The sequence below is a fragment of the Orycteropus afer genome, unplaced genomic scaffold (genome assembly GCF_000298275.1).
Source record: "Orycteropus afer afer isolate SDZICR_OR568_19922 unplaced genomic scaffold, OryAfe1.0 scaffold00011, whole genome shotgun sequence".
Classification (NCBI taxonomy): Eukaryota; Metazoa; Chordata; class Mammalia; order Tubulidentata; family Orycteropodidae; genus Orycteropus; species Orycteropus afer.
Genome location: NW_006921598.1, coordinates 6,435,309 through 6,450,121, shown reverse-complemented (window position 1 = coordinate 6,450,121; position 14,813 = coordinate 6,435,309).

Below are 14,813 nucleotides of genomic sequence, written 5' to 3'. Positions count from 1 at the left end.
GTTCTGCTGTGCATGGGGTCGCTATGAGTCGGAAATGACTCAACGGCACTTAACAACAACAACAACAACATCTCTTCTTAAACAATAACTTCAGAATTCTTCTAAAATTATTAAACTCAATCCATCTTCTACATTATTGTTATCTAGTATTTTCATTCATTCTAACTTCTTTTTATACCCCCTAAGTTAATTATTTTATACAGCTGTTCATATCTACTCACATATTTGCCAAATTCTTCACTCACTACTCTTTCTAGCATCTCAGACTTTCCTCCTGAGATCACCTTTCTGCTTGGTGAAATATACCATATATAATTTCTTTTAATGGTGCTCTGTTGCAGGTCAGCTCTCTTAATTAGCTGTTGTTACTTTTGGTTGTATACATTAATTCTGGACAGCCATTTTCTCTGAATACTTGAAGCTATGACATTATTACCTTTTGGCTTCCGTTGTTGCTGTTAAGTTTTAGGACTCATTTATTTACACAAAATCAAATTTGGAGCATTCTCAGCCATTATTTTTACAAATATCACCACATCTCCAGTCTCACTGTTTTCTTCTAGAAATCCAATTTGACATATATTAGAGTCTCCCATTCTGTCCTCTGTCTCTTAATCTATATTTTGTATTTTCCATTCTTCTATGTTATATTTGGAGCAATTTTTTGAGCTTATCTTCCAGGTCATGTCTACCTTTCCACTGGAGTGTAGCTCTTCAAAGATCCAGGCTTAATGTAAGGGTTTTATTTCCCTTTCCGAAAGCCCAGTGCTTAGGTTCTGTTCTCCAAGAGGTTGTTGTTCAAAACCAGTTGTAAGGTCAAGGATAAGAGCAAATGTCCAGGGAAAACCAAACTTCACATCATTTACTATGCTGTTTTTCAGTTTTCTTTTTGTTTTTAGTCCCTGGGTATTTCCTTGATATTTCGTGACTTCAGCTATACAATTAAAGGGATAGTGGGTATGTTTTATCTAGTATTTATGGATGTTTTGTAGCAAAAAAAAGATATCTTTCAATGTATTTAACCTACCATATTGCTAGACTTGGTAGTCCAGTTATTCTTTGCTTTGATCTCCATTATACTTTTTCATATTTTAAAATGTATCTTGGCTTCCTACATCTTTGTGATTTGTAAAAGTAGGAAGTAGTCCATAATCCTGCTGTCTTACACTAACTGCTTTCCTTGCTTCTTCACAAGATACTTTTATTCTATACGTTTTTTCCCCTAATTTACTAATTCAACTAAATTTCCTTCTAATGACACTTTCTACTAACTAGCTCAGTGTGGGTACACAGGTTTTCTTAGATGTTAAAGAGAAGGAGGCTGAGTCAAGGGGAATGTATGCACTGACAATTATCGCACTAGCTGAAGGATTCATTTTATTCATGTTGAACTTGCCATGAGAAGTAGGAAAGTTCTGATGTTTATAAACATTCCCTTAAATAGAAATGCATGTATGTACAAATTACTTTTGCATAAAGATATAAACCTTCAAGTATACAAAGATTATAGTACAATGCAAAATTAAGCTTTACCAAATAAGCAAGTCTCTATCTTGTTTAAACTGTGTCATTGGCAGCTGTATACTGTGTTTTGGGACTAAGAGGGTCTGTGAGACAATATCCTGCATCTGCCCTTGCTCTGTGCCACCCCTTCATTTCAGCTGAGTTTCTATATAGTTTGTTCCTTAAGGCATTTGTAATCCCTTCCCAGCAAGCCAAGCTCACCTCAGATGGTACACTAAACTCCTCTGACAAAGCTGCCCATTTACAATATGAATTTCCAATTGTTATAATATGCATCTCTTTAGGGAAGACTTTGACTAGATAGTAAGCTCTGTAAGGATAACATTTTGCTTTGTACCTGCCCTAACTTGTATCACATTGTTTTGGCAAGTGTTTAATAAATAGTTTTTGAGTAAATGAATGAACATATATACCTTTCTCAGTACATCTTGAATGACTGATCATAGAAATTCATACCTAGAGACTATTTTGAAAGTGAATTTTATACCCATAAGTGAAACTGTCTTACCCCTAATGGCCTATCATGTCAAAGAGTTTTATTACTTAGCCACCATTTAATGTATGGATTATTGACCTATTCACTCATATTGCAGATGCTTTGAGCTGTCCAAGTCTGCCAACAGAAATCTGTTTTACAGACTTCAAGATAAATGACTTAGTAGTCTTTAATGGTTGCTGTTATGGGTGGCTGTGCCCTTAATTGATAGTTTAGCAGATTAACAGCTCACCAGATGGATTATTTCACTCTTCTCCACATTTTAGAAAATGAATGTAAGTCTAAAATGGTTTAAGTCAAGTCAAACAAACATTTGCTGAGCTTCCACTATGTGTAAAGCACTGTCTAGGTACTGGAGTAGGGGATGATAGGGGCGGGAATCAGCTCTGAAAACACACAACAACGACAACAACAGCAGAATACATTCAACAAAAATTCCCAAATAAAATATTAGGCATGTATAATGGATGTTCTCTATGAAGACTGGCCAATTTTATATCAGTCAAGCACTGATAAAAATTATATCTTAGTTGTTACTGGTAAAAAATTATAAAACTAGTATTCACAGAACATTTCATATGCACAGCTAATTGTACTACAAGTGTCTTATTGAATATTATCATTTATGAAACCTGAAATTAGCATAAACATTAACAACAGTTGAATAATTTAGAGAAATATTAGCAACAGCAGTAACAGCAGCAGTAGTAATAATCATGACCAAAATGAAAAAAATAAAAACAAAAACTTGTCAGTTATTGTTCTAAGTAGATTTCCTTCCTGGGTTGTAATGGCAAGCCTAAAAGGAATTTTTTGGAAATGAGAAGGGGGCTTCTGTCTACATGAGAGGCTATGTGTAATGGTTAAGGATATGAGGAATGTTATCAGATTGTATTTTGAGTCACCAGTTTTTTCATTGGCTGGCAACAGGAACCTGGGGAAATCATTGAATCTCTCTGCACTTTCCTTATTTATCAGTTGGGTGTAATACCTACTTTGCCTGTACTTACTTTCTCAGGTAGTTATAAATGCATGGCTCATAGCTTGCACATGCAAAGTGCTCAATAAATAGTAACAACTATTATTTTAGATATTTTTATTAGTCTCAGATTTGTGCATCTGCTAAGACTGTAAAAATGTAGCAATGCCATTTGCTGTTAGGGAGAGAGTGTTTGAAGTAAGATTATATTATTAGAAGTCAATGTGTGACTTTAAAGACACAGTGGGCTTGAGGTGTAGGTGAAAAGTTGAACTGGGAAGGGAAAGTCAGTCTGGAGGATAAGTAGGTGAAAACAGGAGATAGAAAACTGGCTGTAGAAGTTCAGTGTTGGTAACTGTGGAAAGAAAGGGAAGATTATTGCCATGGTTTCCCTCACTGAGCCCAAGACTGTTCATCAAATCTAGTTTAAAAGAGAAAAACATTACAAAAAGCACACAGGAGATTGGTTTTTTCAGTTTGACATTTCCTACAGAAATAATTACAATTATATTTTAATATCTGAAAAATATTTCAGGGCAAAAGGGTACTGCAATTTCACTGAAAAGGATAGCAGATGTGAGATTTCTCTGAAAAGAAAATTAAGAAATACCGTACAAGTGTATAATACAATTATTGTACTTCCTTGCTCCTTGTGCAGGGTTGTTTTTTTTTTTTTTTTGGTGGCGGGGCTCCCAATCAAGTTTTGGTTTTCCTGACTTTTTGGCCTTCCTGTATATTACTCCAAGTTACTGGAAGATCAGAGGCCATAGAAATTCATGTGCTCCAGAAAGTAAGGTGAGGAAAGAATTTGTTTCCTCATTAATGCATTTTGCTTACATAAAACTGAAATGTTTGATAAATACAAATAAATCTTGGAGGGGTCATTGGCAGAGTGATAAAAACAAATTTTCTTCAAGTCTGCTAAAAGAGGCTTCTGAATGCAACATATTCACAGGCTGTGGGTTTCGGTGTCTCTCACCAAAAGCCAGTGTGACTCAGTTCAGGCTGGGTCTAAGATTTCAAGTCCAATTGTCAGCTTACATTTCCCATTTGGCAGTGTAGCCTTCTGATTCATTGCCAGCAGCCTGCCCCTGGAGGGATGGTTAATGAGGTTTGAAGTTTCATTTAAATTTTCTTCTCAAAATACTTTTCTTTCCATGAAGATGAAAGTCAAGAGTGTTCAGATAAGCTTAGCTGGAGTGCATTCCACTTCTCTGAATTTTAAGTATGGCTAAGGAAATCTGGGTAGAAATGTATGGACTGTGTCTCATTTAACTGGGTGGGATTGCCCAAGTGTTACCTGCTGAGATGTTTCTTGGGCATGTACCAATTTACCTCAGTCATTTAGAAAGCTTATTTCTCCAGGTGGGCTGGCCCATTATCTCTTCAGGGCAAAAGCCTACTTTCCATTAGTGCTAATGCAAAGGGCCTGTTCACAGAATCATATGCACACAGACGTGTGTGGAAGGCAAGACTGGGCTGCTGAGAGGTGTGAGCAGTGGGTGGTCCGTGGAGACTCCTGGATGATGGCAGGCATATCCCTGCCAGGAAACATTAATTTCTTGAAATTGCTACTTCTGTCTTTAGCAATAGTATTGGGAGACTTTTAGGACTTTGGGAAGCCAAAAGCAAAATATGAATTTTTCTTTTTTTTTTTTTTAACTACGCCTACAGGTATCAGCAGTTTAAGGAGACAGATATTCAACTACCAGCAAAGCAGAATATTAGTTTTTTACCAAACCAAACCAAACTCTACTGTCGGGTCAGATCCAACTCCTAGTGACCCCTCCTTGGGTTTACGAGGTGGTATCAACACAGAAGTAGATCGCCCAAGCTTCCTTTCAAGGAGTGGCTGGTAGGTTTGAACCTCCAGTCTTCTGGTTAGTAGTCAAATGCAGTAGGCACTATGCCACCAAAGCTCCTACTAGTTTTTTTAGGGCCCCTGTAATAAAGTATCATAGGCTTTGTAGCTTAAAGTTCTGGAGGCAAGAAGTCTGAAATCCTGCAGCAGGTTCATGCTCTCTCCAAGGGATCTAGAGGAAGATCTTCCTTGCTTCTTCCTAAGTTCTGGTGGTTTCTGGCAATATTTTACCCTCACTGACTTGTAGAAGGAACTCTGGTGGTTCATTGGGTAAAGTGCTCAGCTGCTAACCAAAATGTCGGTAGTTTGAACCCACCAGCTGCTCCTTGAGAGAAAATGTGGCAATCTAATTCTGCAAAGATTTACAGCCTTGGAAACCCAATGGGGCAGTTCGACTCTCTGTCATATAGGGCACTACGAGTAGGAATTCACTCAATGGCAGTGGGTTTGGTGGACAGTATGTTGGCTCGTAGATGCATCACTCCAGTTTCTGCCTTCATCTTTGCATGGCCAACTCCCCACTGTGTTTGTGTTTCTTCTCTTTCCATAACGACACCACTCATATTGGATTAGGACCCACCCTACTCCAGTATGATTTCAAGTTAAGTGTAAAGACTTTATTTCCAAAGAAGGTCATGATCACTGGTATTGGGATTAGGGATGCAACATGTCTTTTTGGAAGACAGAATTCAATCCATGACAAGCAGAAAGCAAAAATTAAAGACAAGGAAGATATTATAGAACAACCAGTCTCTGCCAGGCAAAGGAGTGAGAAAGGAAGACATGTTACTTTGTGAACACAGGTATATCTTGCTGCAGCAGACAGCTTCTGACCTTCTTGATGCAGCAGCTCTATCCACCAGCTCTGCAGAGAGCATGGGGATTCAGTTTGTTGCTAAGTAATAATTTGTCACAGTTGGAGGGTCTGATAAAAGTTATTTATACAGCTGCTATTTCATTGAAAAAGTTAGAAAGGTTGAAGTTAGGATAAGTAGGAAAGGTCTACAACCAAATTCTTGATTGAAATGACTGAGGCTTCATTTTATCTGGTCATTGATTCTACTGCTCAGAGACTCCTACTTCAGCCTTAACTTCATCCTGTTCAATAATTAATGTATTCAACCAGTTTTGATTAAGCTAGTTGACTTATCTGTGGCTGGAATACAGGGTATTCATACTATAAGAGTAATTATGGCCAATGTCATTCCATCATGCCATCCATTAAATACTTGCTGTTTTTTTTTTAAGTTGCTATTAAGTTGACTCCAATTCACATGCAGAGTGGAATTGCTTCATGGGTTTTCAAGTCTGTGAACTTTCCGAAGCAGATCATCAGGCCTGTCTTCTGAGGTGACTCTGGGTAGGTTTCAACTGCCAACTGCTTAACTGTTTATACCACCCAGTTGCTTCATTAAACACTTGTTGTTGTTGTTATTGTGTGCCATTGACTTGATTATGACTCATACCAACCCTATAGGACAGAGTAGAACTGCCCCATAGGATTTCCTAGATTGTAATCTTTATGGAAGGAGCCTTGGTGGCACAGCGATTAAGTGCTTACCTGCTAACCACCAAGGTCAGTGGTTTGAATCCCCTAGGCACTCTGTGGGAGAAAGATGGGGCAGTGTGCTTCTGTTAAGACTATAGCTCTGGAAACCCTATGGGGCAGTTCTGCTCTGTCCTATAGGTTGTTATGAGTCAGAATGGACTTTACGGCAATGGGTTTGGTTTGGTTTTATCTTTATGGGAATGAACTGTTAGGTTGTTTTTTCTCATGTGGGGGAGACTCTGTGTGGGTTTGAACTGCCAACCTTTTGATTAACAGCAGAGAGCTTAACCATTGGGCTACCAGGGCTCCTTCATTAAACACTGGGTGAGTGTTATTAAAGTGTAATCCAGCCACCTATATTAGAACCACAAAGGGTGTTTATTAAAATCAAAATGGGGGGGGAGCATATTCCTAGGTCCCACTCCAGATCTGCCACCTTAGAACTTCTGGGTTTTGTGAACACAAATGTGCACACAAACTCAAGATACTTTATAAATGCTGTTTGAGTACCACTGTTTTTATTGATATTGATCAGTTTTAGAATGTAGGAACACAGTATTTATAGAGGCAGTTTTTCTCTCATAGATACCTTTGTACCAATTAAAGTGCAGAGCAAACATATGGCAGCAATGGCCCTTAATTCACATGGCTTCTATGGAGGATCAGTCATAGGCTGTGTTTTCTCAGGAATCCAGATTGAAATAGCAAATTTTCATACTTAAAAATAATAATTATTATATGTCTTTCCAAATACTAGGCCTATCAAACACATATCAGTAGATTAAATAATCACCTTGAGCAAGCTTTTAAAAAAGAGTAGTATCTTTTATATCCACACTTAACTATTATTATTTACATTTTAGTATAACTATAGTCTGTCAGGGAGCTTTGGTAGCATAGTGCCTAAGGCACTTGACTGCTAACCAGAAGGCTGGTGGTTCAAACCCACCAGGCTCTCCTTGGAAGGAAGGTGGGGCAATCTACTTCTGTAGTGATACCACCTCAGAAACCCAAGGAGGGGTCACTATGAGTCGAGTCCAACTCCATGGCACATAACAACAACAACATAGTCTGTCACGTAGATTGATACTTTTTAATATGAATGGTCTTTCAATCATTTTTGGACCTACATTGTAGAGACATATAATTATAACATATGGCATGTGTAAAGCACCTAACTCAGTGCTTGCCATACAGTGATGCTCAGAAAATGTGGGTCATTATTTTCCCCTTCTTCCCCTTCTCCTTCTTCCTCTTATAGAAGGCTCCAGCAATTCATATCAACTCTGTGGCAACCTCCTTTTTGATTCATGATTTCCTATTTAAGCCACAGGCAGTCTATTCATCGTATTTATAACATTGGAGATAATTAAAGGTACCATTTGGTTCTTAATTAAAAGCATCTTCTTTGCTTGACTTAGCCCTTCATGTAAACTTGGAGACACATGCTCGCTACAGCAGCATTGCTCTCAACCTGGCCTATGGAGAAAGAGAAGAAGATAAATGTGGGAAATCCCTTTACTGAAAGGTTACAGATTTTGTTGCCTCTTTATCCCAAATGAAGAAAAAGAAATACCATGTCCTTTCTTTGAGAAAATGAGTGACTCTACATCCTCTCATCAGTGTAACTGCGGTTTTTGAACAAACATTTTAACTAGACTAAGGACACCTTGAAGGAGCTCTGGTGGTGCAGTGCCTAAGGCATATGACTATTAACCAGAAGGTTGGCAGGACACCCTGAGGAGCCCTGGTAGTACAGTGGTTAAGTACTTGCTGCTAACTGAAATGCTGGTGGCTCAAATCTACTAGTCACCCTGTGAAAGAAAGATGTGGCAGTCTGCTTCAGTAATGATTACAGCCTTGGAAACTTACAGGAGCAGTTCTACTCTGTCTTATAGGGTTGCTAGACTCAGAATCGACTTGATGGCAATTTTTTTTTTTTCCCCTGTGTGTGTTTTTAAGGACAACTCCATTTATCTCTTGTGCTGACATTATTACTGCCCCAGATTAAATATCTGTGCCCTTGGATCTATTACTCAGAATCTTCTAATGAGGAGCTCTGATTATGAGGTTTCAGAGCCCTTCATCTTCACATATATAATCATATATAATCACACAGGAAAGACTCTCCAAGAGGCAAAAAGGAGCTATTCTTCTTTGCTGGGACATTTGTTGCTTAGCTTAGCAATGATATTACATTTCACTGTCTTTACTCTTGTAATAAAAATACTCATGGATCATTTTGAAGTGTGCTTGAAATATAATCTTAAATCCAGAATATAGGTCCTTGTCAAAATGCTGTCTATATTTTGTTGTTAGTTGCCATTGAGTTGGCTTCAACTCCTGGTGCCCTGTGTACAACAGAACAAAATGTTGCCTGGTTCGGCACCATCTTCATAATCATTGGTATACTCAGATCTATTGTTGTAGCCTCTGGAAGGTCTCTGGAGTACCTTCCAGTCTAGGGGACTCATCTTCACACTATATCAGATGATATTTTGTTGTGATGCACAAGCTTTTCACTGGCTAATTTTCAGAAGTAGATCACCAAGCCTTTTTTGCCTAGTCTGTTTTATTCTGGAAGCTCTGCTAAAACCATTCCATCATATGTAAACTTGCTGGTATTTGAAATACCAGTGATACAGCTTGCAGTATATTAGCAACATGCAAGTCACCACAGTACAACAAACTGACAAGACAGATGATGGTACTATCTATATATCTACATAAAATTTTATCTCTATTCCTGATGATCCTTTCAAATCTTAATTTTCTAAAGCAGAGTTACGGGGTCATTTCTTTCATATGCAGCCTTTCCTCTTCGTGGTCTCTAATTTATATATTGGAAAACCCTATTAAACTAGACTCGACAGAACAAACAATAGTAATTTGTTTTTCTGTTTATTGTAAATGTGGCTTCTGAGTTACCTGAGTACTAATGGTTTCTTTTTGTCAGTTTGGGCTGTACTGGGATTTTAAATTAAAAAAAAAAAAAAAAAAAATTCAATTTAATTTCCAGTACCATTTGATTTGAAAAGAAAAACCAAAAAATAGAGAACTTGGGAATCTCTGAGGTCTTTACTCTTTGAATTTCAAGTTTTAGTTTGTAGTTGAGAGGACTTTTAAAATTAATTTGGAAATAAAGGTGACATTAATGGAGAATTAAAGAAACATAGTGGAAGTGACCCAGAAATTTGGAAAAACTCTGATCTGATCTCATTTTGACCTGACATAATCTTGGGCTGTAGATTTTTATCAGATGCAGGCTGAGGAGCAAAATCACTTAAAAAGCTCCTATGTTGGGTGTGAGGCTAGTAGAAGACGAAGCTCAGAGAGTATGGCTGTATGGCCTGAACTCTGTGTGCTTTAGGATGGTGTCCTGGTTACCTAGTGCTGCTCTGACAAGAATAGACCACAAATGGGATGGCTTTAACAAACAGGAGTTAATCTCTTACAGTTTGGAGGGTTTAAGTTGGAGTTCAAAGTGCCAGGCTCTAGGGGCTGGGTGAAAGCCCTTCAACCTTGGGCTTCAGCTCTGCTTCCTGATCTTGGTCCACTGAATTTGGAGGCTTTTTTTCATTCAGCTGCTGGCTGCTGATGCTGACAAGCCCAAGGCTGACAAGTAAAAAGACACAGTCCCAATGTTACCAAACCACACGGCAGGCCATTGATTCAAGTCCACTGAAAGTCCCAAGGTCGGCAGAGCATGGCAGGCTGCTGAACAATGACATGACTACATGCAGGATTCAAGCGTGCCATAAACTAGAGACCGTTCCCAAAGCTGCTGCTTATATGCAGAAAGAAGACCACCTACCCAAAGCAGCTACTCAGCTGCTCCAACAGATTCTACCACGGAGTTAATTACCAATCTCACTATGGGGAATAACTACATCCAGCTGCCCAGCCACTCAACCAGGCCCAGCCAAGTTGACACACAACTTAACCACCACAGATGGTTACTTCCAAAGACTACTTCCTTTGCAGTCAATAAAGGTTGGTAGAAAGTTGGAGTGCTTTAAGGGAAGATTAAGTCTACTTGTCACTTCTATCTAATGCTTAGTGCTCCTTCAATCAGTTCACAACTTGAGTGATGTCAGCCTCAGGGTGTGGGAGGCTTGGTCTTGGGGTGGAGGAAACAAACTGAGGGAAGACATATTAATCAGAAGAGGAAGGAAAGAGAGGAAGGAGGAGGATGCAAATGCTATTTGAATGGAAAATTTAAAAGTAATGATTATCTACTCAAAAGTAACTTGAGTAAATATTAATGAGAGCAGAAGTCTGTAATAGGTACTTTACACCAATGAATTTGATTATGTATTATAAGGATACTTCTACTCTTGTTGACAATCATGGGAGAATTTCTTCATAATCCTGAACCTCCAAAAAATATATTCAAAATCTTTCAGCCCAATGCACTGTTTCTCTTTGTTTCTCCCTAGAGTCTTGGTCTAATCTTCACTTTTTGTTTTGTTTGTTCGTTTACAAAATTCTGAAATCCATGAAGTAATTTCATCATATTAGCTCATTATTATTTCTCCACTGCTTTGTCTAGTATCAGACACATAGTCAGTAGTCAGTTGTTGAAAATGTTGAATCATTTTGTTTGGAATGATAAAATAAGATGATTTATTGAGCTACTTTCCATCCTTCCATATATAGCTGCAATGTCTTGACCTCTCTTTCATTGAGGAGTCTGGGATTCCTTGCTTCCTATACATGATACTCTAAACACACCTGTTTTACACTGTAGTAGGACGATCTCTCTCATTACTCTGGGTCTCCTTCATTTGCTGACCAGTGGGTAATAAGTGAAAGATTAAAGAAAGGGTGGAGAAACCACCAAGAGCCCATGGGTTATTTCCTGTGGCTATTCCCAGTGCCCACCCTTTGTTGTAGGTATTTAGAGATGCCTCTACCCAAGGGGACTGCTAGTGTGCCTGTGGCACAAGCGTTTCCCAATGTTTTATGTAGGTTTAATCCAGATGTTAAGACTGTTCCCTGGAGTTTAATGATGTTGGGTTTCTTTCCTCTAACCCTGGGAGTAAGGTTCACATGGTAATAAATGACTTTGTTAGAGAAGATGGCTGGGAGTTGAATCCAGAGTACATTGCTTCCATTCCAAGCCAAACTGTTTTCCTAAAGTAAGGGAAATGTTGTATTGGGGATAAAGTGTCCTCTTAAGTATTCTCACCTCTAGTAGGAAAAATTCAATTACTCTGAAAGATATGTCACCACTTTTCACTTCCTGAGACTTTAATCTCTGTATCACAGTGAAAATGGAGCTGAGGATCAAAGATGAAATACAAATTACTGGGTCACGTTTTGAACCCTACTTGTGTGGTCATCAGAGTGTCTAGGAGCAGGAGGTGGCGGGTGGCAGATGGAGGCCTGTGGGAGTGTCAGAGGAACAGCAGGGAAGGCTGGTGAAATTATCTGAACACAGAATGGTGATTGTGATACTTCTGTTCTGCCACCAAGCACAGGTTATTAGCTGTAAAAAATCAATTTTCTTTGATAGTGTCTTTCTGTATTCCCTATGTCTTCTCTGAAATTTAGGTGATGACCAAAGTAACTTCAGACAGTATATTGTGTGGCACGTTGTGGGCTTGTTGCATTTAGCTGCTCTGGACATTATAAAATCAATAGACTACAATACTCAAGCCAAGTTTCAAAATGGATACTGTATTTTTCCTATCTCCCTTATAATTTCAATCAGATAAGCTTTTTTGTTTCTTGTTCAAAGCTGTTTGGTGAGCATTCAGTTTCTTGTAAATACACTAAAGGTAAGCTGTGGATATGCTTCAATCTAATCATCACATATTTATTTAGTTCATAATATGTGAAAAGTACATAAAAGGTGCTCTGAAAGAAAAACACTTTCTATTAGACACAGTCCCTGCACCTCTCTTCCCTCATGTATATTAATATATTTTCACTCCTTTTTCAAATTATGAGCTTATCTTTTATGACAAAATTAATATAACTACATTACTAATATGTTGGAGACAAGAGAAAAAAATATTGTCCATAAAGTCAGCACCGTAACAAAAGACTTCTAACATTTTGGTATTTCCTTCCAGTCTTTTTTTTTCTGAGCATGTGGGTTTTCCCCTTTAGTTGAAGAGTGTGTGTATATGTATATAAACCAAAAACCAAACCTGTTGTTACCGAGTTGATGCCAACTCATGGTAATCTCATGTGTGTCAATAGAACAGTGCTCCACAGGGTTATCAGCAACTGCGATCTTTCAGCAGTAGTTCACCAGGCATTTCTTCTGAGCCACCTCTGGCTGGATTGGATCTGACAACCTTTTGGTTAGGAGTCAAGCACTTAATCATTTGTGCCACCCAAGGATATATATGTATATGTGTCTTTATATCCTTCTTTGCATTTTACATTAGGTTATAGTGTTTATTTTACTACAAAATCTTCAACTTCTTAATTGTAATGAGATCATAATACTTTGTAGAAGAGATGAGAGATATTTGTTGAAATATTCCCTTGTTATTACAGCTTTAGTGGAAGCATGAGGTAGTAAAGAGAGCAGGGCCTTTGCCTAGAAATGGGACTTTAATACAGGCTCAATTACTTTTTTGATATGTGTATTTATTTCTCCTCTCTGAGCCCCACTTTACATTTATGTAAAATCTGCTATGAGTTTAATAAATATGTGCTCTGAAAATGGTAGTTATTATCATTTAGGCTCTTTCCAGTTTTGCCATGATAAATAATATAATATGAAACATCTTTGCACATGTAACACTTCCCAGATTTTATATTATTTTCTTTGGCTAAAACTCCAAAGTGGAATTTCTGGGTTGATCCATTTAAAGATCTTTGACTTGCTTTATCATGCTGCTCTCTAAAAGAATTTACTAGTTTAAATCATATTATTAAGGTATGAGACAATCTTATCTTTTATTTCTTCAGGTGAACTTTAGAGTTATCTTTCTTAACTTTCTGTGTGTACAAATGCAATTTTAATTATAATATCCAACTTTCTTAACTAGGAACATTGTTTTTCTGCTCATTTTTTAAGGATCCCTGATGGTGCATTGGTTAAGCACTCAGCTGCTAACTGAAAAGCTGGCCTTTGAACCCACCAGCACCTTCATGGGAGGAAAGACCTGGCATCTGCTCCTGTAAAGATTACAAACAAGGAAACCGTATGGGGCAGTTCTACTCTGTCCTCTAGGGGTGCTGTGAGTCGGAATCCACTGGCTGGCACACAAAAACTGCTCAATTATTAAACATTTTATATTTTCAAAAACTTACATATATATATCTGTATATCTATACCTATAGATACCTATTGTTGTAATGTGCCGTCAAATCAGTCAAGTCAGACTCCAGTCATAGCAACCCCTCCTTGGGTTTCTGAGGTGGTATCACTATGGAAGTAGATTGCCCAACCTTTTTTCCAAAGGAGTGGCTGCTGAGTTTGAACCACCACCCTTCTGGTTAGCAGTCAAGTGCCTTAGGCATGACGCTACCAGAGCTCCATATGTGTGTGTGTGTGTGTGTGTGTGTGTGTGTGTATTTTAACTAGAGTCTACCTTTCTCATGCAGAACATGCATAAATTTTTATAACTTATTGTTACTGGTAATACACACATAAAACCACTGCCATAGAGTCAATTCCAATTTATAACAAGCCTATAGGACAGAGTTGAACTGCTCCATAGGGTTTCCAAGGCTTTAAATCTTTACAGAAGCAGACTGCTGCATCTTTCTCTCACAGAGAGGCTCATGGGTTTTGAGCACTGACCTATTGGTTAGCAGCCAAATGCTTTAACCACCATACCACTACAGCTCCTTAATGCACATATATATTTTATGATAACTATAGATTATATGGGAGCTCTGGTAGCATAGTGCCTAAGGCATTTGACTGCTAACCAGAAGGCTAGTGGTTCAAACCCACCAGCCACTCCTCAGAAAGATACTTCTCATAGTGATACTGCCTCAGAAAGCCAAGGAGGGGTCGCTGTAAGTCAGATCTGACTCCATGGCAGTGTGTTTGGTTTTGTTTGTATAGATAATATGATTATAGATAGTTATATGATGCATAACATACAATTTATAACAAATTATGGATAACATTGAGAAGAATGGGAATTCCAGAACACTATTGAGGAACCTGTACACAGACCAGGAGGCTGTCACTGGAGCAGAATAAGGTTTAAAATCAGGAGGGGAGTGCATGAGGGTTGTATCCTTTCACTGCACTTGTTCAATCTGTATGCTGAGCTAATAATCCAAAAAGCTGGAATATATGAAGGAGAACATGGCATCAGGGTTGGAAGAAGACTTATGAACAACCTGTGATATGCAGACTACACAACCTTGCTTGCTGAAAGTGAAGATGACTTGAAGCACTTACTGATGAAGATTAAAGACTACA